The 19,839-nt window shown below is 38.0% G+C and overlaps 1 protein-coding gene across 3 annotated transcripts in view; it reads left to right on the top strand.

The window, feature by feature from the left end:
- Positions 1–19,839, top strand: part of PLS1 (plastin 1) — a 106,881-nt gene that overhangs the window by 20,079 nt on the left and 66,963 nt on the right. The window contains exon 1 of one of the 3 annotated variants that reach the window (XM_058730114.1): positions 8,289–8,460. The exons of the other annotated variants lie outside the window; for them this stretch is intronic. The gene's annotated coding sequence lies outside the window, so the exon portion shown is untranslated. Of the gene's footprint in view, positions 1–8,288; positions 8,461–19,839 lie in introns of those variants that run through there. 3 annotated transcript variants of the gene reach the window in all.

Here is a 19,839-nt window from a genome sequence, read left to right on the forward strand (position 1 = left end):
AGGTTATAACCTGCAAGACTTGGCATGGGTTTCACTATTTCCTGTCTTTTCTGTTTGCTGAGAGACTGTGTTTTAATTTTCTGCTCTTCTTAAGGAAAACCTTTTGCTATCCAGATTTCTCTCCTAGATAAAGAGGGACTGGGGATATTGAGCCCTGTTAAGGGCTCCAGGAGCTGTGTGAAACTGAACTCAGATGGGGCAAGACTAGCTACACGTTAGGGTTTGAAGCCAAGATGTCACTTGAGAGTTGAGACTCAAAAGCATCATCTGCAGGAGGGGCAGGACATAGCAGAGAATCAGAGCTGCTGGACCCAAGGATGGAAAATGTGTAGAAGGGGTGATCAGGAAGTGCCCAGTGAGGTGGTGGGGTTGGGGGGAGCTTTGCTTAGCTGTGAGTAGGGAGGGAGCTATTAAGCCAGCCAACCTGGTCTGGACAATTGTTGGTGATTGACCCAGAGAAGTAATCGAGGCTGAATTTCCTGAAGGCCCTATATCTTTTCTCCACTTTGGTGATACCTACATGTTCTTCAAGAGCAGGAACATTATTCAGTATGCACACTTGGTGTCATTTGGCTTTAGCATTATGGCTTAGGCAAGACAGGGTCACTGCTTGCAAAATGAGGGCACAGCTTTTGGAATTCCTAGTCATTGCCACGATCATAATGCTGAACGCTCTTAGGTTGAAGGGGCTGATAATTCATACTATTGTTCTCTTTATTCTCTGAACTGATTGAGAAATAAATACAGACCTCTCGGAGTTCAGAATACCACTTTATTACTGATGGAACTGGACCATGATTGCAGCCTGTGGCCAAATGGTCTTCCTCATACATTTTATCCCCAAATTTTAACTTCTGTCTACCTCATTCCAGGCAGACTTGCTGGACGTTTGCCCTGGGGTTGCTTACCAGATGGAGGGATGGGAGATCTTGTGTCCTGAGGACAAGCTACTGCTAAAGAGAAAAGGGGCAAGGCACATCAGGACCATGACATTGAATACTTTAAACTCATTCAGCAAAGCAGTGGGTTCCCTAAGTGTGGTCCCCAGACAAGCAGCATCAGCATTGCCTCAAAACTTGTTAGAAATGCAGATCTGTGATCTCCAACCCAGATGAACTGAAGCAGAGACTCTGGGGTGTAGGGCTCAAAAGTCTGTATTTTAATAAGCCCTCCTTGTGATTATGGTGCAGTTAAAGCATGAGAATCACTACAGTAGAGAAATAAGTTTCAGTGGACCCCAGACACTTACCCTCTCACCAGTGAGCTAAGTCAGTTCCCTTTCTTCTCAGGAAAGTGAGAAAGGAGTGTAGAGAAGAAGCCAGAAGTCCTGCTTTTATAATAGGCCCTTATGGAAACAGAAGATAGGAGAATGGCCTTCCCCCCAACTGATAATCCTCTTCTCTCCAGAGGACTGTAGACTGAGAAGGACCAGCAGGTGCAAGCATGAAGACTTTCTTTAAATGCCCCTTTTCTCATCTGTTAACATTGCCTACCTTTTCTCTAAAGAATAAAGGAGAGGCAGAGGAAAGAATACAAGCAGGGAGAGGGAGAACACTAAAATATATAGGAAGAGGGGCGCCTGGGTGGCTCAGTCGGTTAAGCGTCCGACTTCGGCTCAGGTCACGATCTCCCGGTCCATGGGTTCGAGCCCCGTGTCAGGCTCTGGGCTGACGGCTCAGAGCCTGGAGCCTGCTTCCGATTCTGTGTCTCCCTCTCTCTCTGCCCCTCCCCCATTCATGCTCTGTGTCTGTCTCAAAAATAAATAAAAAACAATTAAAAAAAATTAAAATATATAGGAAGAAAGTAATGGAATAGGTACTGTATTCCAACATCATTCTTTACAATTTACTCTTCATATATCTGTATTTTACTAAGTTTTTACTCTCTGATTTATTTTCCTAGTTGTGACCCCAACTACAGGCCATTTAATGATGATAGTATCATCTGTCATCAGCATGGACTCAAGAACGCTGGGCTCTTTGCTTCCAGTTTGTGTCTATTCAGTTTCATGTTACTGAATTGTGTATATTGTTCAGTGACATGATTGTGTATGTTCTTCTTATTCACCTGGATGTTGAGACTGTTTAGCTTGCTTTGTTACCTTGAACAGGTTGTTCAGAGTCTTCATATTAGAATGGAGGCCTGGTTAGCCATTAAAATACTCAGCACTGGCAAGGGCTGGTCTCAAACAATCCATGTGGTTGGGATTTTATGTTCTAAGGTGAAAAAGAGATAAATTCCCTAACTGCTTGTGCTGGGGAAAATGGTGGGTTTGTGTGTGTGTGTGTGTGTGTGTGTGTGTGTGTGTGTGTGTGTGTGTGTGTGTTTTGTTTTATTTTTGTTTTTGTTTTGCTTGAGCCAGGGTTTTTAGAGGTTTGAAATAAAATTGTGCCTCATTAGGTACATATAGCCTCAAAGAGATAGGGATATTATGGTTACTTTTACTTATTTATTCCCCCCACCAACAATACAGCATCTTTTAAACACACTCAATTCCATGCAGTCCAGAGTGGAAGCTTATTTCCATTAAATATTTAATCTTTCCAGATACTGTTACAGGAATGAAAAATGCTAAGGAATTCAAATTACCTCTGCTGATAAATATTTTGTGCAGACTTCATCTAAAAATGGAATTAATGGTGGTGTTAATAATCACAGTAACTGAATAGTTACTATGTTCCAAGAGCTGTGCTAAATTGGGGTAACAACTCTATGGGTAGGAAGGCCTTGTCATTCCCTTTATACAGATGAAGAAACTGAGGTTCAGGGACCTTAAGTGACTTACCCAGAACACTCTGTCAGCAAGAGCAAGAGCAAAATCAAGTCTTAAGTCTGTCTGTACCAAAATTGTACATACTGTTAACTGCCTACTTGGCTAGATGGGCTCGCTCCTGGGCTAACTCCTGACAAGAATTGCACTGGGCTTCAGTCAGAATGGGAGAGAGGTGGTTGGTGAGAGAACGGTTGATGGGAATACTTCAGCAGCATGAATCATTCATTAGGGGACAAAATTTTGAAATTCTGCATTTTGATATTATTCAGACTTCTAGGTCCTACCCTAAAACTTCTGAATGATAATCTTTGGGGAGGAGACCCGGGAAACTACATTTAACATAAGCTCCACAGGCTGAGTTTGTGACTGCTGATGAGAACCATTGCACCTAATTACTGGGTGGCCTTTACTGTCGTTTGCAGTTATCCCTGGGCCCCAGTCTATTAGGGTTAAGAATAAGACACCCTGTTCATCATTATTGGTAGAATCTTGAATCCTTTCATTTTTGTAGTGTTTTTCTTTTTAAGCTGCTAAACCAAATATTTGACTAAATTCCAATATGTGTGTATATCCTATTGAAGGGAAAACTTATTTAAGGAGAGTCTTAAAGCCAACAGTGGCCCTTCCTTATGAACATACTATTCTTTTCCCTCTGCTTCTCCTAAATGATAGCTGTTCTCTCTGTGGGTAATCCAAGGCCAAAGTGGTAAGAACATCCTGTTCTGAATAAGACCGTGTGAGCCTGTGTTAGTGTTCTTTTGCTCCCTTAGTGAGATGCCACCAATTTAGTGACTTCTACAACACATTTGTTACCTTACAGTTCTGTAGGCCGGAAGTCATGGGTCTCCTCACTGGGCTAAAATCAAGGTGTTGGAGGTCTGTTCCTCTCTGAAGGTCCTAGGGGGAGGATCTTTTCCATGGCTCATTCAGATTTTTGGCAGAATTCAGTTTCTTGAGGTGGTAGACCTGAGATCCTCATTTTTTTAATTGGATATAAACTGAAGGCCATTCCCAGCTTCTGGAGGCCACCTGTGTTCCTTGGCTCATGGCCCCTTCCATCTTCTAAGCCAGCACTAGAGAATCCAGTCTTTTTACATTTAGAATCCCACCTCCTTCTCCTCCTCCTCCCCCTCCCCTTCCTGCTCCTCCACTTCCTCCCCTTCCTCCCCCTCCCCCTACTCTTCCTCCTCCTCCTCCTCCTCCTCCTCCTCCTCCTCCTCCTCCTCCTCCTCCTCCTCTTCTCTTACCCTGCAGGGGAAGGTTCTCTGCTCTTAATGAATTCGTGTGATTAGATTTGGTCTGTCTAAATTATCTAGGATAATTTGCCCCATCCCAAGGCCCATACCTTTAAGCACATCTGCAAAATCCCTTTTGTCATGTAAGGTAACATATTCACAGGTTCTGAGGATTAGGGCATGAGAGAATTTGAGGGGAATTATTCTGCCTGCCACTGACCAAAGCATTGTATGCCTTTGCTGACAGATAAGATAGCAGTGGTTATCACTGCCAGCAGGGTTACAGGCATTAATGTTGATGTGTCTGGGAAAATGTGATTTAACTGGCTATTTTTCTAAATTGAAATCATCTCAGGGCCAGATTCCAAAACAAGTAGTTTTGTAAAGGATGTTTCAGGACTTTTGTATAGTCAAGGAGAGCTATGGTGGCACTTCTCTCTGTGTGTTACAAAGGGAAGTCATTCACATTGTGCCTGTTTCTAGGGTAATTTAGATTCAGGGGAAAATTATGATGTGAAATAGGGACACTCATTCAACCAGGATATTTGCTTTTAGTTCCTCATTGTATGCCCTATGCTGTCATACTTCCACACCTTTGTTCATGCCCTCTTAACTGCCTGGTGTGTCCTCCTGTCTTTTCTTTCCACTTATCTGTAATAAGTGTATGACCCGTGTATGACAGGTTTTGACACCTAGTCATTCTAGAAAACATTTTCCAAGGTGCTGACTGTATGGCATCTACTCGTTTTCCCGTTTATGACTTAAAGTAATAAAAAGAATCCATGTCATCTGTCATTCTTTCAAAGGGCATTTTAAATTCTCTCTCATGTCTTCTTCCATAAATCTGCACAGCATTAAAAGATGCCCTTACAACATCTTGGACGTAGTAGGTACTCTGAACTACTTATTGAATTGATTCAAGGTAGCAAACTTTAGTGACTGCTTATATTATCGATACTCCAAAATTCTGCAAGATATGTGCATTTATTATTTCATGTTGTCAACAAAAGGACGTTGCTAAAGAATGTCTAATTTCAGGAATAGAACTGGAATTGTTAGAGGTGAGGTTTCCAATTCATCTTTTATTGACTATGTTAATTTCTATTCTGTCAGATTACCCAGTGTAGTATAGTGGGGACAGAGGGGTGGGCTTTTTGTTTTTTGTCCATTTCTGAGTCTATAACTGACAGGCAGTACACATGCAGACAACTGTACAAATCATGAGTGTATATATAACTTGATGAGTTTTCACAAAATGATACTCCCGTGAAATAAGCACCTATATCAAGACACCGGAATTATTACCAGCATCCCCCAAACCCTCCTGCTTCCTTCCAATTATCATTAATCTTAAGAGTAACCATTACCCTGACATTTGAGAAGTTTGACAAATGAGCTATTTTTAAGATACAGGAAAAAATTCTTACATTGTGAAAACAGTTCTCCAAGTAAGAATACGTGGGTTTCTAGAGATGTAAAAAAATGTGGCTCTTGCCCTGAAGGTGCATAGCAACACAAAACAGTACATTCTTTTCTAAATGTTCTTGCTTTATCAAGTAGTTTCAGTTACATAAGCAACTTGGAGTCAGGTTATTATTTTCCAATATTTATTGATTCTGTATTTGTTCCAACAACACTTTTCCTTGAATATTCACAAGTCGTTAAAAGCGCACCATGTTGTTGGCCCTGAGCAGTGTCTTGGCACTGTATCGCTTTCTGCGATAGTAGTTTTTATTGAGATCAAATCAGTATATTCTCTCTGGAATTTTGGCTGAGGTTCATAGTAGATACTCCAAGAAAAAACTCTTGTCAGCAAAGGTGGCGGTCACCATACTGCATGTCGTAACTGTCTCCCACAGCACCTCCCAGCAGAAGGGAAAGTGAAGTTGCTTGTAACAAAATGGATGGATAAAATATTCGAGAAGTCTAATTCCGGGTTATTCATGGCCCATTCATTTTCTCTGTTCAGGGATGTTGAAGCATTATTTCTAAAAGTAAAACATTGGAAACCACCTTAGTTACCAACATGAATACTTAAATAAATCATGGTACAGTCATAACATGGACTGTTAATGAAACATGAAAGGCATGTTTTCAAAAAAATGCTTAATGGTAGGGGAAAGGCCTTAGTAACGTTAAGTAAAACTATATATTGAAAGATACGAACTTTGTTAAAAGAAAAATATATTCACGCACATGTGTGTAGAAGAAAGACCAGAAATTCATAATATATTGGCCCCCTGGTTGTTTCTGAATGGTGTGCTTGAGAGCAATTTAAATTTTCTTATTTTCCAAGTATTTTCCACTTTACAAATTACTTTTCAAAAATCAGAAAATAGCCATATAGGATCCATTTTTTTAAAAAAGGCTGCGTTGGGCAAGTAACTGACTTTTCCTGTGAAGTGAAGTCCTTGAGGGAAATCAGACACAGCAAATCCTTGTTTTAGTCAGGAAGTTAGCAGGATTCCACACAACAACAGCAGGGTCACAAACATCCATAGATAGTCCTCCTTAAAATAATGTAATTTTTTGATGCGAGAATCATTAGTGGTTACTTCATGCAACTTTCTGTGTAGGAATCCCTAAAGAGAACATTGTACCCCCAAAATGTACTTTGAGCCTGTGTTGGAACATGCCCAGTGAAGAGAACTTCACTGTTCCAGAGGTAGCCCAGGTTGGCTCTGGACCCACTTGGACAGCATATATTTCCTTGTATCAATGCAGAAATTTTTTGCTATTTTGGCCTAATGGTTCTAATTCAGCCATTCTGTGGCCATGTAGAGCAAGAGTAAGCCTTCTTCAATGTAAGTGCCTTTTAAATCTATGTCAGTGTGTTTTTAACAATCACTGGGGTAGAATTTAGGTATAGTAGACCTCACCCATTTAGAACAGACAATTTGATATGTTTTGATAGATGTATACACTCACAAAATCATCACTACAATCAAGGTGCAGAGCATTTTCATTACCTTCCAAAGTTTCTTCATGCCCCTTTGCAGTCTGTCCCTCCTTCCACCCCTATTCCAGGCAACCATTCATCTGATTTCTGTCTCCATAGCTTAGTTTTCATTTTCTAGAATTTGATATAAACAGGATCATACGGTAGATACTTTTTTTTTTTTTTTAACTGGCTGGTACCATACAAACCCTTAACTTTTTCTTTCACTTTGTGAAGCAGTTTTATAACATTTATAACAGCCATTCTTTACTTTTATGGAGGCATCATAAAATGTGTCTCACACTTCCTCCTCAGGGAATTAACCATTCAGCAAAAATGGATTATAGATTTTATAAGTGAACCTATTCTTTTTTTTTTTTTTAATTTTTTTTTTCAACGTTTTTTATTTTATTTTTGGGACAGAGAGAGACAGAGCATGAACGGGGGAGGGGCAGAGAGAGAGGGAGACACAGAATCGGAAACAGGCTCCAGGCTCCAAGCCATCAGCCCAGAGCCTGACGCGGGGCTCGAACTCACGGACCGCGAGATCGTGACCTGGCTGAAGTCGGACGCTTAACCGACTGCGCCACCCAGGCGCCCCTAAGTGAACCTATTCTTGCCACACTTAAAAGTGGAACTGGAGTGGGGCGCCTGGGTGGTTCAGTCAGTTAAGCATCCGACTCTTGATTTTGGCTCAGGTCAAGATCTCATAGTTTATGGGTTCAAGCCCTGCTTCGGGCTCTGTGATGACAGCTTGGAGCCTGCTTGGCACTCTCTCTCTGCCACTCTCCAGCTCTCTCTCTCTTTAAATAAATAAATAGACAAACAAACATTTTTTTTTAAAGTGGAACTGGACTATAACCTTTGAGGCACTTTCTAGCTTTAATGATGTATATGTCTATATAATGCTTCCAGTTAGTATTCAAAGGTAAATTTTGTACATTTCCTTGAAATGAATTCAGTGATTATAAAAAAATTCAGTAGGATGTAGGATTTGTTTTGTTTCTAGGTTTAATGCAATTTCCTAGTTATTTTCAGGATACTCTCCATGTATACTTCATTGCGTAATGACTTTTCACATGGTGAAAGCAAAGTTGCCATTTCAAAATGTAAAGTGGCAGATATAAGACCTCACAGGACAGTCCCATTCCATGGGAAGAAGATCTGCTTGAATGGAATCTAAAGACTAAACTGAAAATCCTGGTATATTTTAAGCCATATTCATAATCAAGCAAGTGATGATGACATCTACATTTTGCCTCTTGATTTTTTTATAGCTCCAAACCACACCCATGTTGTAAGTTGGCCTTTCTACTTGAGACGAAGTTCTTTTGAGATTAAAATCTTAGTAGTAGGCAGAATACTTCAGTTTGGCCTTGCTTATTTTCTTTGGCCAAACACTGACTTTGACAGAGGATTAATTGAAGGATAGACACATCTTACACTGAATTTTAAACCTTCTGGATTGTTTTCTTGGATCTCCAAATCTAAAGATATAAGACCAACAGAAGCAGGTATGCAAAATTTTCCTTTATATTAATAGCAGTCATCAGGCTTCAGATTCTGAAACTGCTTTTTTAGATATATTTGTTAAATTGAGGTAAATCCCTCATGTTTTGTTTCGTTTTAGTGCATTTTTACTTTGGGATGCTAGATTGCTTTGCATAATCAATGCAAATAGTAACCTTGGTGTGAGGGTCACATAATTCTTTGTTCTCTTTTAATATTTCTGTTTTGAAAACTATTTCTTCCTTAAGTAATACTTGTTAGGTAAGAAACTGCTGTTTTGGTTTATTCAGGGTTGGTTAAAATTCAGTTTGTAATTTTTTGATTTGGCTTTAATTTTTCCTTTAGAAATGTATATAAATTCTTAGGAATATGCTAACATACATTCTTTCTGTGCCCTTTAGAATGTGTATGTATAATTGCTTCAAAGCTTGAGTCAGTCTAATGAAACACTTCTTCCAATCTATGGTTTAATCATGGATAAACAAAACTTTTCTTTTTTTTAAAAGAATTCCACAGATAAGTAAAATAAATGGTAATAGAAGATGTTGCCAGTATTGGGATGTGGTGAGATAATATCTAACCATATGGAGTCTGAAAAAACTCATTGAAATAAATCCTTTACCATTATTTTCACTCTTCTACATTTTTAAGTACCAGAATGTACTTGGAGATAGTGCTCTCACTTAAAAGCTTTTTTTCCCATCACTGTTTCATAGAATTTGGGAAGAGGCTGAAGGCTTTCAGAAAATTTCCTTATATAGTGTACAAATAAGCATTGTTGCCTTTCACTGTGAGCATTTTTAATGGTTTCTGCAAATTGGCTGGAGAACCATATATCTTTACCCTAGCAGCCTCACCTGAGCTCTTTTCTTAGTAAAACAGAAAATGAGCAGTTCCCAGCCCATGTAAAGCTGAGAAGGTCTTGAATGATGCATGTCGAGGAAACTTGGATACTGATACCGCTGGCAGTTTGCATAGCTCTTAGTGACGAAGAATTCAAGACTCTTAAGTTTTCTTAAAAGGGGCCAGCTTCTAAAAAGTTAAGTATGTTTCCTTTGTGCAGTGACTTGAGCTCTCAAACCTAAGTAGTAAGTTAAGACTTATCTGCTCAGCTTTGTGAAGGAGTCAACCACTTAAATTTATTTGTATGCATCATAGAATAGAGTTACTCTGCGGCTCTTCTTAGAGAAACAAACACATCATGACCAGTGAGTCCTAGAAAGTAAGTGCCATGGACAAATTTCACATAGTTCTTAAAAAACCTTTTCTGGCTTTCTAAGGAGCCAGAATTCCCTTTTCTGTATTATGCACGGAGTCCAACAAAGGCTGTGCCCTTGTGCCAGTCCTTTCGTAATGAACCAGCCAAATGCTCAATTGTGTTCTTGCAGAGGAGGGGGATAACATTCCTTTATGATCCTTAGTTTAGATCAGCTTACCACCCAAAGCATGATATTTGATTACCCTTATTATGTTACTTTGCATAGCTACAAATGTTACTAATGGCGTGGCCTTATCTAGCCATTAAAAAAGTCCAAGTTCATGCCAACTTACTTTCAGTGCTATAAAAGGACCTATTGCTAAAGACCCCAGGAATATGAGCCTGTGGAGAACAGAGTGGCACTTGGGGTTAGGTATGCACTGTGAGCATACGTCGCGAACTCCTGAAAATAGTCCACTGAGTGCTTGGCTGCCTGTTTTTTCTAAGTAGTGATTTTAATCTCTGATCCCCATTGTGTCTAGGCCTGAACTGCTTTAAGAATTATAAAAGTTTACTGGTCTTTTCTGAGTACATCCTTTATATCAGAACTCAGGTTTTAGAATTACTTCTGTTTCTTTCCTTCCAAATGTTTCTAACCCAGTTCTCAGTCTTGCAGGATAGAAGAGATGCTATCATTAACCAGAAGTAGCAAATGGTGGGAAGAATTCTCCCTTTACCTATTCCAGTTGAGGCTGGACACTGAGCTCTTTCTTCTTGGAACAGTGGTCTCCAGCCTTTTTTTCATTGTGCTACTCCCATCAGTAAAAACGTTTTATATATGCCACTTCCAAGAACATATTTGTAATAACTAATATCTCATGGTACAATATACACGTAAGGTACTATTTATTGTCAGTGACAGTGTAAAACTGTATTTTACATAGTCTTGATAATTTTGAATCATTTGTCCAACTTGTGGTCACATTTGCCTTTGTTTTATTTTCTTTTTTTTTTTTTTTTTTTTTTTTTTTTTTTTAAATTTTTTTTTTCCACGTTTTAATTTATTTTTGGGACAGAGAGAGACAGAGCATGAACGGGGGAGGGACAGAGAGAGAGGGAGGCACAGAATCGGAAACCGGCTCCAGGCTCTGAGCCATCAGCCCAGAGCCTGACGCGGGGCTCGAACTCACGGACCGTGAGATCGTGACCTGGCTGAAGTCGGACGCTTAACCGACTGCGCCACCCAGGCGCCCCTCCCTTTGTTTTATTTTCTAATGTAGCTGGTGAAGTCTCATTAAGAGTGGAGGTGGGGCGCCTGGGTGGCGCAGTCGGTTAAGCGTCCGACTTCAGCCAGGTCACGATCTCGCGGTCCGTGAGTTCGAGCCCCGCGTCAGGCTCTGGGCTGATGGCTCGGAGCCTGGAGCCTGTTTCCGATTCTGTGTCTCCCTCTCTCTCTGCCCCTCCCCCGTTCATGCTCTGTCTCTCTCTGTCCCAAAAATAAATAAAAAACATTAAAAAAAAAATTAAAAAAAAAAAAAAAGAGTGGAGGTGTCTGCTTCTCCATTTTCTTACGCTTGTATGCTTAATATATTTTCAGTACCCAGTTTCTGTGCAGGCATCATTTAAAATTACTTGTCCATTTAGTGAAGGTAGGCTTGCTATCAGCTAAGTTATATAATTCACTAATCCACTCACCCAGGCATACATAAATCTCAGGATGTCAGAAATACTGGAGATGGTTAAAGGAGCAATGGCCCACTGTCCGGCTTCTGCTCTGTGGAATATCACTCCTCTCTTGGGGTGTCTCTTGAACTATTTGTGACATGGGATCCTGTGTTGTAAGGACCCAGTTAGGCTGCTTGTGAAGGTACGTATGTTAAATATTTGTAAATCTAATTTCATCCCTAATACTTGTTTCTAATATTTCCTGCTCTCTGGTGGAGATCTTTGTTCTTGGTGTCTTTTGAGGAGCTAAGGGTATCACCTCAGTCTTTTCATCTGTAAATTGAGGGGGTTGGACTGGATGACTTCTAAGGTTTTTTTATCTGATATTTTTATCCCGTTTAATTTTTCATCTTTTTTTTTTCTTGTACATGCCTATTAACTCATCCTCATAAGTAAGTAACTGTCACTGCTTGGTAGTTATTTCTATAAGGAATAATTTTCAGAAATAAAAATGACAGTATTAGGATATGCTTTTTAAGTTAAAACTTTAGACATATCTGTGACACCAAAACATAACTTTAAAAGTCTCCTTACTCTTCAAGGCCCGCTGAGTTTAAATATCCCCTCAGGAAAATCTTTGTCAGACCCATATTTACTTCCTCTTTTTTTCCTCCTGTATAAGTCTGTACATTTTTATCAGTAGATGTGAACTATGGTTCTATGTGTACATGTTTGCCTTTCGTGAGGCACAGTTATTTATTGCTCAGCAATATCAGCAAGCCTTGCTGAATCATTTCTTGTTTTCCACTGAAAATGTTGAAGAAAGCTGTTGAGAACATGTTCTCCAGGAAATTACTCTAAAATGTTTTCTTCCCAAGGAAACTTTTTGGGTAAATGTTGGGGCTGGAGTTCTTATCTTGGAGTCTATAAACCTCTAGGAGGTCCATGAATGGGCTTCTACAGACCCCCTGAAATCATATGCAAAATTGAGATCTGTGTGCATTTTTCTGGGCACAGTGCCCATAGCTTTTTATCAATAAAGGCTAAAAATCAAAAGACATTCAAGAATCAATGTCACAGGGAAAATGTAGGCATTTCAAATATAAACTCTTCATCTAAATTTATATTTACTTCCTGACTGGATTTTCATCACTTTTGTATGTTTTCACTTCTCTACAGCGTTTTGTGGCCTTACCATGCAAATCAATATTTATAACGATACTTAATAGCATAACCTTGAAAATGCCACGCTGTATTTCCTACTAATTGCATACTCCTGGCATTATCTTACTTAGTAATGATAATTCTTATTGAATGTCATAAGTGAATATATTACTTCTTAAAAAAAAAAGGAGAATTTGGTGTTAAATTAGAATGAAGAAAGTAAAAAGAACCACATATGGAACTGTTTTGTAAACCTCTATGCTAAGTCATCTAATTTCAATGTCTATATAAAAGAGGCTCAGATATCTTCCTTGAATATCGTGTGGAAAAATGATTCCCTGCTTTCCCTGACATACTATTTCATATCTCCATTGCTCTTGGACATTCAAAACTCATTGTGGTTTATCCAAAGGAATACAGGATTGGGACTGAAGCACACTGTCAACAGTACCAGCTTTGACCCTGAGCAGCAGATGAGCTATGCTATGTAGGTTGACCTCTTGGAATCTGTTTCCTTATGTGTGAAATGGGAGTAAAATAATATAGGGAAACAGATAATACTATCACATATAAAATTAGTATTTTCAGTTCTGCTGACCGGATTGACGTAGGTCAAATGTGATCATGTATGTGAAAGTGCTTTATAAATTAGAAAGCACTTAAATGTGAGACTGTTTCTCTTGATAATGGCACCTGTTCCTTACAATGTCATGGTGGTCTTCCTTAGTCTTTGGTTTTAGGCCACCATAAAGAATCCATTTCAAATTTATTTTTTCTTTCACAAAGCTAGGTCATTATTATTAGCTAAGAATGAAACGTGTAGTGAGTTTGCCCTGAGACACTTATATTAAGTGAATAAACAGACTCACATGAAAACACACAAATAAAAAACATGAATGTTACTTTAAGATACTGAAATTAACTAAAGTAAGATTTTTCTAAGATTGCAAAAGCTGAGTAAGGGTCAGTCTAACTCTGTAAGCAGAATAATTAAATTACCCTGTGGGAGCTCCCGAGTGCCTTCCTGGGCCTAACCTTATATGGAGAAGTAGAAATGTGGACCTTGACACTCTTGTTTGAATTATACCACTCTAGCACTTATTAGCTGAGTGGTATTGGGTGAGTTACTTGACCTTAGTGAGCTTGAGTGTCTTTATCCGTAAAATGGATATAAACTTCTACTTCTGGAGGTTGTTTCAAGAGTTAGAGATAATTTATCTAAAGTGCCTTGCACACAGTAGATTCTCTTCGTATGTTCAGTATTACTAACTTAAAAAATTATCATGTTAATTCTAGGTTTGTGTATTCCTGTGTCCAGGCTGGTCAGTTTTAGACCCCATTCATCATTTAACCTTTCATTCTGGGTGCTCTTTACTTAAGCTGAAGAGCAAAGCCTGACATACTTAAGCTTTTTCCTCTGTGTTCAGAAATTGAAATGTTAACTTAGGGGAGTTGCTATCTAATTTGATTTGAAAACATATTTTCTGTTATATTTTCTTAAAACCAGATGGAGAGGATGGTTAAGTAAAAGTAAAATGTGTTATAGAAAGAAGGATCACTATATACAGTTGTAGGATATGCCCTAATGTGATATTATTCCACTTCAGTTTTCTTTCATGTTTCTAGTTATAAAATAGTTCAAAAGAATAGTGAAAATAATATAATATACATACATTTTCTCTGCCCAGATTCAAAAAATGTCAGCAATTTGCCATTTATTTAATGTATCAGCTCTTTACTTTCTGTAAGGAGTAAACCATGAGTCAACAGTAAACCAACAGTCCTGAAGTCGGCATGTTAATTATTTTTCCCACCCGTCTTTTTATATTTTTCCACTAATAATATAAAGTACCATTTTAAATGCTTTAAAAATTTTCACAAATTCTTTGCTATATACTTTTTCTCATTTATATCTCTCATGTTAAAACAAATACCTACTTCATTTTAACTGTTGTGTAGTATTTCACTAAGTGAGTATCCTATAATTATCTAGTTACCTGATGAAGGAATTCAGGTGGTTTCCTTTTTATTTTTATTTTTTTTGATACTGTTAACAAGGCTGTGCTTTTACTTTTATTTTGGTATATTTATATAAGAGTTTCTCTGTGATAAATTTCTAGAAGTGGAATTGTGGGTCGTAGAATATGCTCTTCATCTCTTTCAGATATACACCGCTTTGGAGAGCAATGTGGTGTAATGTTAGGTCATTGTTTTCATTTGCCTTTTCCATCATATGTAGTTATTAAAATAATGTTTAAAATCTGTGGCATAACCCCATTAAAAAAATCATACACGTATCTAGGTATGTTAAGTATACGTGAGTATTTGTAAATTAAAATAGTCCAGAAGGCTACCTCCCAAGTACTGCAGTTGTGTTAGATTTTTATACTGATCATGAAATACGTGAGCAAAACAGGAAAATTTGACCCATAATTATAGGGACTATCAACCAAAACTGACCTAAAATTGACATAGATGTTAGAATTATCAGATAATGACATTAAAACAATTATTACAACTGTATTCCATATGCTTAAAAGAGTTAAGTGAAGACATTGAAAATACTTTAAAAGACTTACATTGAACTTCTAGAGATGAAAACTTTAAAATGCAAGATGAGCAATGCACTGGATGGTTTATGACAGATTAGACATTGTAGAAGAAAAGAATAGTGTTCTTGAAGACACAGCAGTAGAAACTATCCAAAATGAAACAGAGAAAAGAAATTACAAAAAAATTAAAAATATCCTCAGTGATCTGTGGGACTTCAAGTGACCTAATATACATGTACTTAGAGTTCCTAAGGAGGAAGAAAAACAGAAAAAATTTTTGAAGAAATCATGGTAAAATTTTTTTCCAAATTTGACAAAATGTATAAGCCTACAGATCCAACAAGCTCAATTAACCAAAGCAAAAAGATACATGAAGAAAACTGTATCAAAACACATTGTAATTAAATTGCTTAAAACCAGTGCTAAGGATAAAATCTTAAAAGAAGCCAAAGGAAAAAAAAAGACAACTTACATAATTACATACAGAGGAAGAAAGGTAATGTAAATTTCTCATTGGAAACAATGTGCATAAGATAGTGGAGGAACACTATTAAATACTGAAAGGAAAACTGTCAACTTGGAATTCTACACCCAACAAAATATCTTTCAAAACCAAAAATGAGATAAAGACTTTTCAGACATGTAAAAAGTGGAAAAATTCAAGGGTAGACCTTCACTACAGAAAGGTCATAGGAAGACCATGAGGCAGAAAGAAAATGATACCATAAGGAAATACAGATGTATACAAAGGAATGAAGAGCACCAGAAATGGTACTGTATAGGTAAACTATAAGATTTTTTTCTTATTATTTAAATCTATTGAAAAGGTAATTATTTAAGTAAAATAGTACGGTGAAGTATGGGGTTTGTAACATATGTAAAATGCATAGAAAAAATAGCCTAAAGGATTGGTGGGGAAAAGTGAAAGTATATCATTATAACATCCTTATACTATGTGTGGAATGGTGTAATAGCACTTGAGGATAAGCTGTGATGAGTTAAAGATGTATAGTACACACCCTAAAGCAACCACGGTAAGCCAAGAAAGGAGATAAAATGGAATTATAAATAATATTTGAGTAACCCAAAAGCAAATAGAAAAAGAGGAAGAAAGGAAACAAAGAACAGGTGGGACAAATAGCAAGATAAGAGACTTAAACCTAACCATATCAATAATCACATTATAAGGTTAATGGTCTGAACACCCCAGTTAAAAAGCAGAGATAGTTCAGATTGGGTGAAAACACAAGACCCAGCCAAATGTTGCATTGAAGCCACACCCTTTAAATATAAAAACATAGATAGGTTAAACGTAATGGGATTGGAAAAAATACACCATGATATTACAAACCAAAAGAACGCTGGACCCTAGCTCTATTAACATCAAGCAAAGTATATTTCAGAGCAAAGACTATTTCTAGGGATAAAGAAGGTAATTTCGTAATGACAAAGGGGTCAATTCTAGTTATCTACTTAATAGCAGCTCTTTAAGACAAATGAAGCATAACTTGATTCAACTGCAATAAGAAATACATCCACAATTACAGTTGAAGATTTCAACTGAATAGAAGCAGTGGACAGAAACTTAGTAAGGATATAGAAGACTTAATGCTATCATCCAGCTGGACCTTTTTGGTATTTATAGAACACTCCACCCAATAGCAGCAGAATATACTTTCTTTTAAAGTACACCCAGTGTTTACCAAATTAGGTCATGTGCTAGGCCATAAAACAATCCTCAATACAAGTCAAATGAAGCATGTTCTCTCACCATAATGGAATTAAATTCAAAATCAAATTAGAGAAATACACAAGTATTTGGAAACTGAGTAACCACTTAATAACCCAGTGATGAAAAAATAAATTAAAAAGGGAATTAAGTATTTTGACCTGAATGAAAATGAAAACTGAAAACACAACATACCAAAATGTGTGGTGGCACAAGAACAGACACTCAGATCAATGGAACAGAATAGAGAACCCAGAAATGGACTCACAAACCTATGGCCAACTAATCTTTGACAAAGCAGGAAAGAATATCCAATGGAATAAAGACAGTCTCTTCAGCAAGTGGTGCTGGGAAAACCGGACAGTGACATGCAGACAAACAAACCTGGACCACTATCTTACACCATACACAAAAATAAGCTCAAAATGGATGAAAGACCTCAATGTAAGACAGGAAGCCATCAAAATCCTCGAGGAGAAAGCAGGCAAAAACCTCTTTGATCTTGGCCGCAGCAACTTCTTACTCAACACATCTCCAGAGGCAAGGGAAACAAAAGCAAACATGAACTATTGGGACCTCATCAAAATAAAAAGCTTCTGCATAGCGAAGGAAACAATCAGCAAAACCAAAAGGCAACCGACAGAATGGGAGAAGACATTTGCAAATGACATATCAGATAAAGGGTTAGTATCCAAAATCTATAAAGAACTTATCACATTCAACACCCAAAACACAAAGAATCCAGTGAAGAAATGGACAAAAGACAGGAATAGACACTTCTCCAAAGAAGACATCCAGATGGCCAACTGACACATGAAAAAATGCTCAACATCACTCATCATCAGGGAAGTAAAATCAAAACCACAATGAGATACCACCTTACACCTGTCAGAATGGCTAACATTAACAACTCAGGCAACAACAGATGTTGGCAAGGATGTGGAGAAAGAGGATCTCTTTTGCATTGCTGGTGGGAATGCAAGCTGGTACAGCCACTCTGGAAAACAGTATGGTGGTTCCTCAAAAAATTAAAAATAGAACTACCCTATGACCCAGCAATTGCACTACTAGGCATTTATCCAAGGGATACAGGTATCCTGTGAGTTCGAGCCCTGCGTCGGGCTCTGTGCTGACAGCTCAGAGCCTGGAGCCGGCTTTGGATTCTGTGTCTCCCTCTCTCTCTGCCCCTCCCTCGCTCATGCTCTGTCTCTGTCTCTGTCTCTGTCTCTCTCTCTCTCTCTCTGTCAAAAATAAATAAACATTTAAAAAAATTTTTTTAAATAAACTTAAAAAAAATAGAAACTAGTAAAAGGGGAACAAAATAAATCCAAAAGCAGAGTAAAGAAAATAATAATGATCAGAGCAAATGTCAACAAAATTGAAAACAAAAACAATAGAGAAAAATCAATGAAACTAAAGCCTAGTTTAAAAAAATTTTTTTAACGTTTATTTATTTTTGAGAGAGACACAGTGTGAGTGGAGGAGGGACAGAGAGAGAGGGAGACACAGAATATGAAACAACCTCCAGGCTTTGAGCCATCAGCACAGAATCCGATGCTGGGCTTGAACTTGTCAACTGTAAGATCATGACCTGAGCCAAAGTCGGACCCTTATCTGACTGAGCCACCCAGGTGCCCCTAAAACCTAGTTTTTGAGATGATCAATAAAACTGATAAACATCTGGCCACACTGATTTAAAAAAAAATAAAAAAGGACAAATATCAATATAAGGAATGAGAGAAGTGACATCACTATAGACTCTACAGATATCTATATATGCTCTTTATCTATTAAAGAAATTGACTTTGTAATTAAAAACATGCTTGCAAAGAAAACTCTAGGCCTAGGTAGCTTCAAACAAACATTTAAGGAACAAATAATAACAATTCTATACAAACTTCTTCAGACTTGTAGGAGAGCATACTTCTCAATTCATTGACGAGACCAAAACGATTCTGATCCAAAGCCAGACAAAGAAATTACTAAAAATACCCCTAAAGAATAAACATTTACTAAAGGAAAATGAAAACATATATCCATAGTCAGACTTTTATACTTATGTTCATAGCAGCTCTTATGTAGCAGTCTAAATCTGTAAGCAACATGAATATCTGTGATTTGTGCATACAAAGGAATCCCACTCAGGAATATAAAGGAATAAACTGTTAAAACAGCAACATAGATAAACCTAAAAATATTTATGCTGAATAAAAGAAGTCAGAAGAAAAGAGTATGTATACATGATTCTATTTATATGAAACTCTAGAAAATGCAAACTAATCTGTAGTGCCATTAAACCCATTATTGGTTGCCTGGGAACAGGGAGAGATGGGAGTGAGGTATTACAAAGAGCGTGAAGAAACTTACAGGAGTCTTATGTTCAGTGTCTTGATTATAGTGATGGAGATAGTATATCAAAACTTCAAATCTTGTACTTTAAATATATATACTTCAGTGTTTGTTAATTATATCTCAATAAAGCTATCAAAAATAAATGTATAGTTTAGAAAAGTTGTTCATGAAAAGTTGCAAGATCATTGGGGAGGATGTGGATAGGAGTGGGGTGCCTGGATGGCTCAGTTGGTTAAGCATCTGAGTTCAGCTCAGGTCATGATCTTGCAGTTGGTGAGTTCAGGCCCCATGTTGGGCTCTTTGCTGTCAGCACAGAGCCTGCTTCAGATCTTTAAAAAAAAAATTTTTTTAATGTTTATTTTTGACAGAGAGAGACAGAGCATGAGTGGGGGAGGGGCAGAGAGAGAGACACACACACAGAATCTGAAGCAGGCTCCAGGCTCTGAGCTGTCAGCACAGAGCCTGACGCGGTGCTCGAACTCACAGACTGCAAGATCATGACTTGAGCCGAAGTCAGATGCTCGACCGACTGAGACACCCCGGAGCCCCAAGCCTGCTTTAGATCTTAAGTCTGCTTCCCTCTTCCCCTCTTCACCTCTCTCTCTCTCTCTCTCTGTCTCTCAAAAAAAGTGGATAGTTTTATGCGTAAGTTATGCTCTTTTACTGGCAGAACATTTTCAAGGATCATTCATGTTGTGACATATATTGTATTGCATTCCTTCTC

The sequence above is a fragment of the Neofelis nebulosa genome, chromosome 5 (genome assembly GCF_028018385.1).
Source record: "Neofelis nebulosa isolate mNeoNeb1 chromosome 5, mNeoNeb1.pri, whole genome shotgun sequence".
NCBI classification, from domain to species: Eukaryota; Metazoa; Chordata; class Mammalia; order Carnivora; family Felidae; genus Neofelis; species Neofelis nebulosa.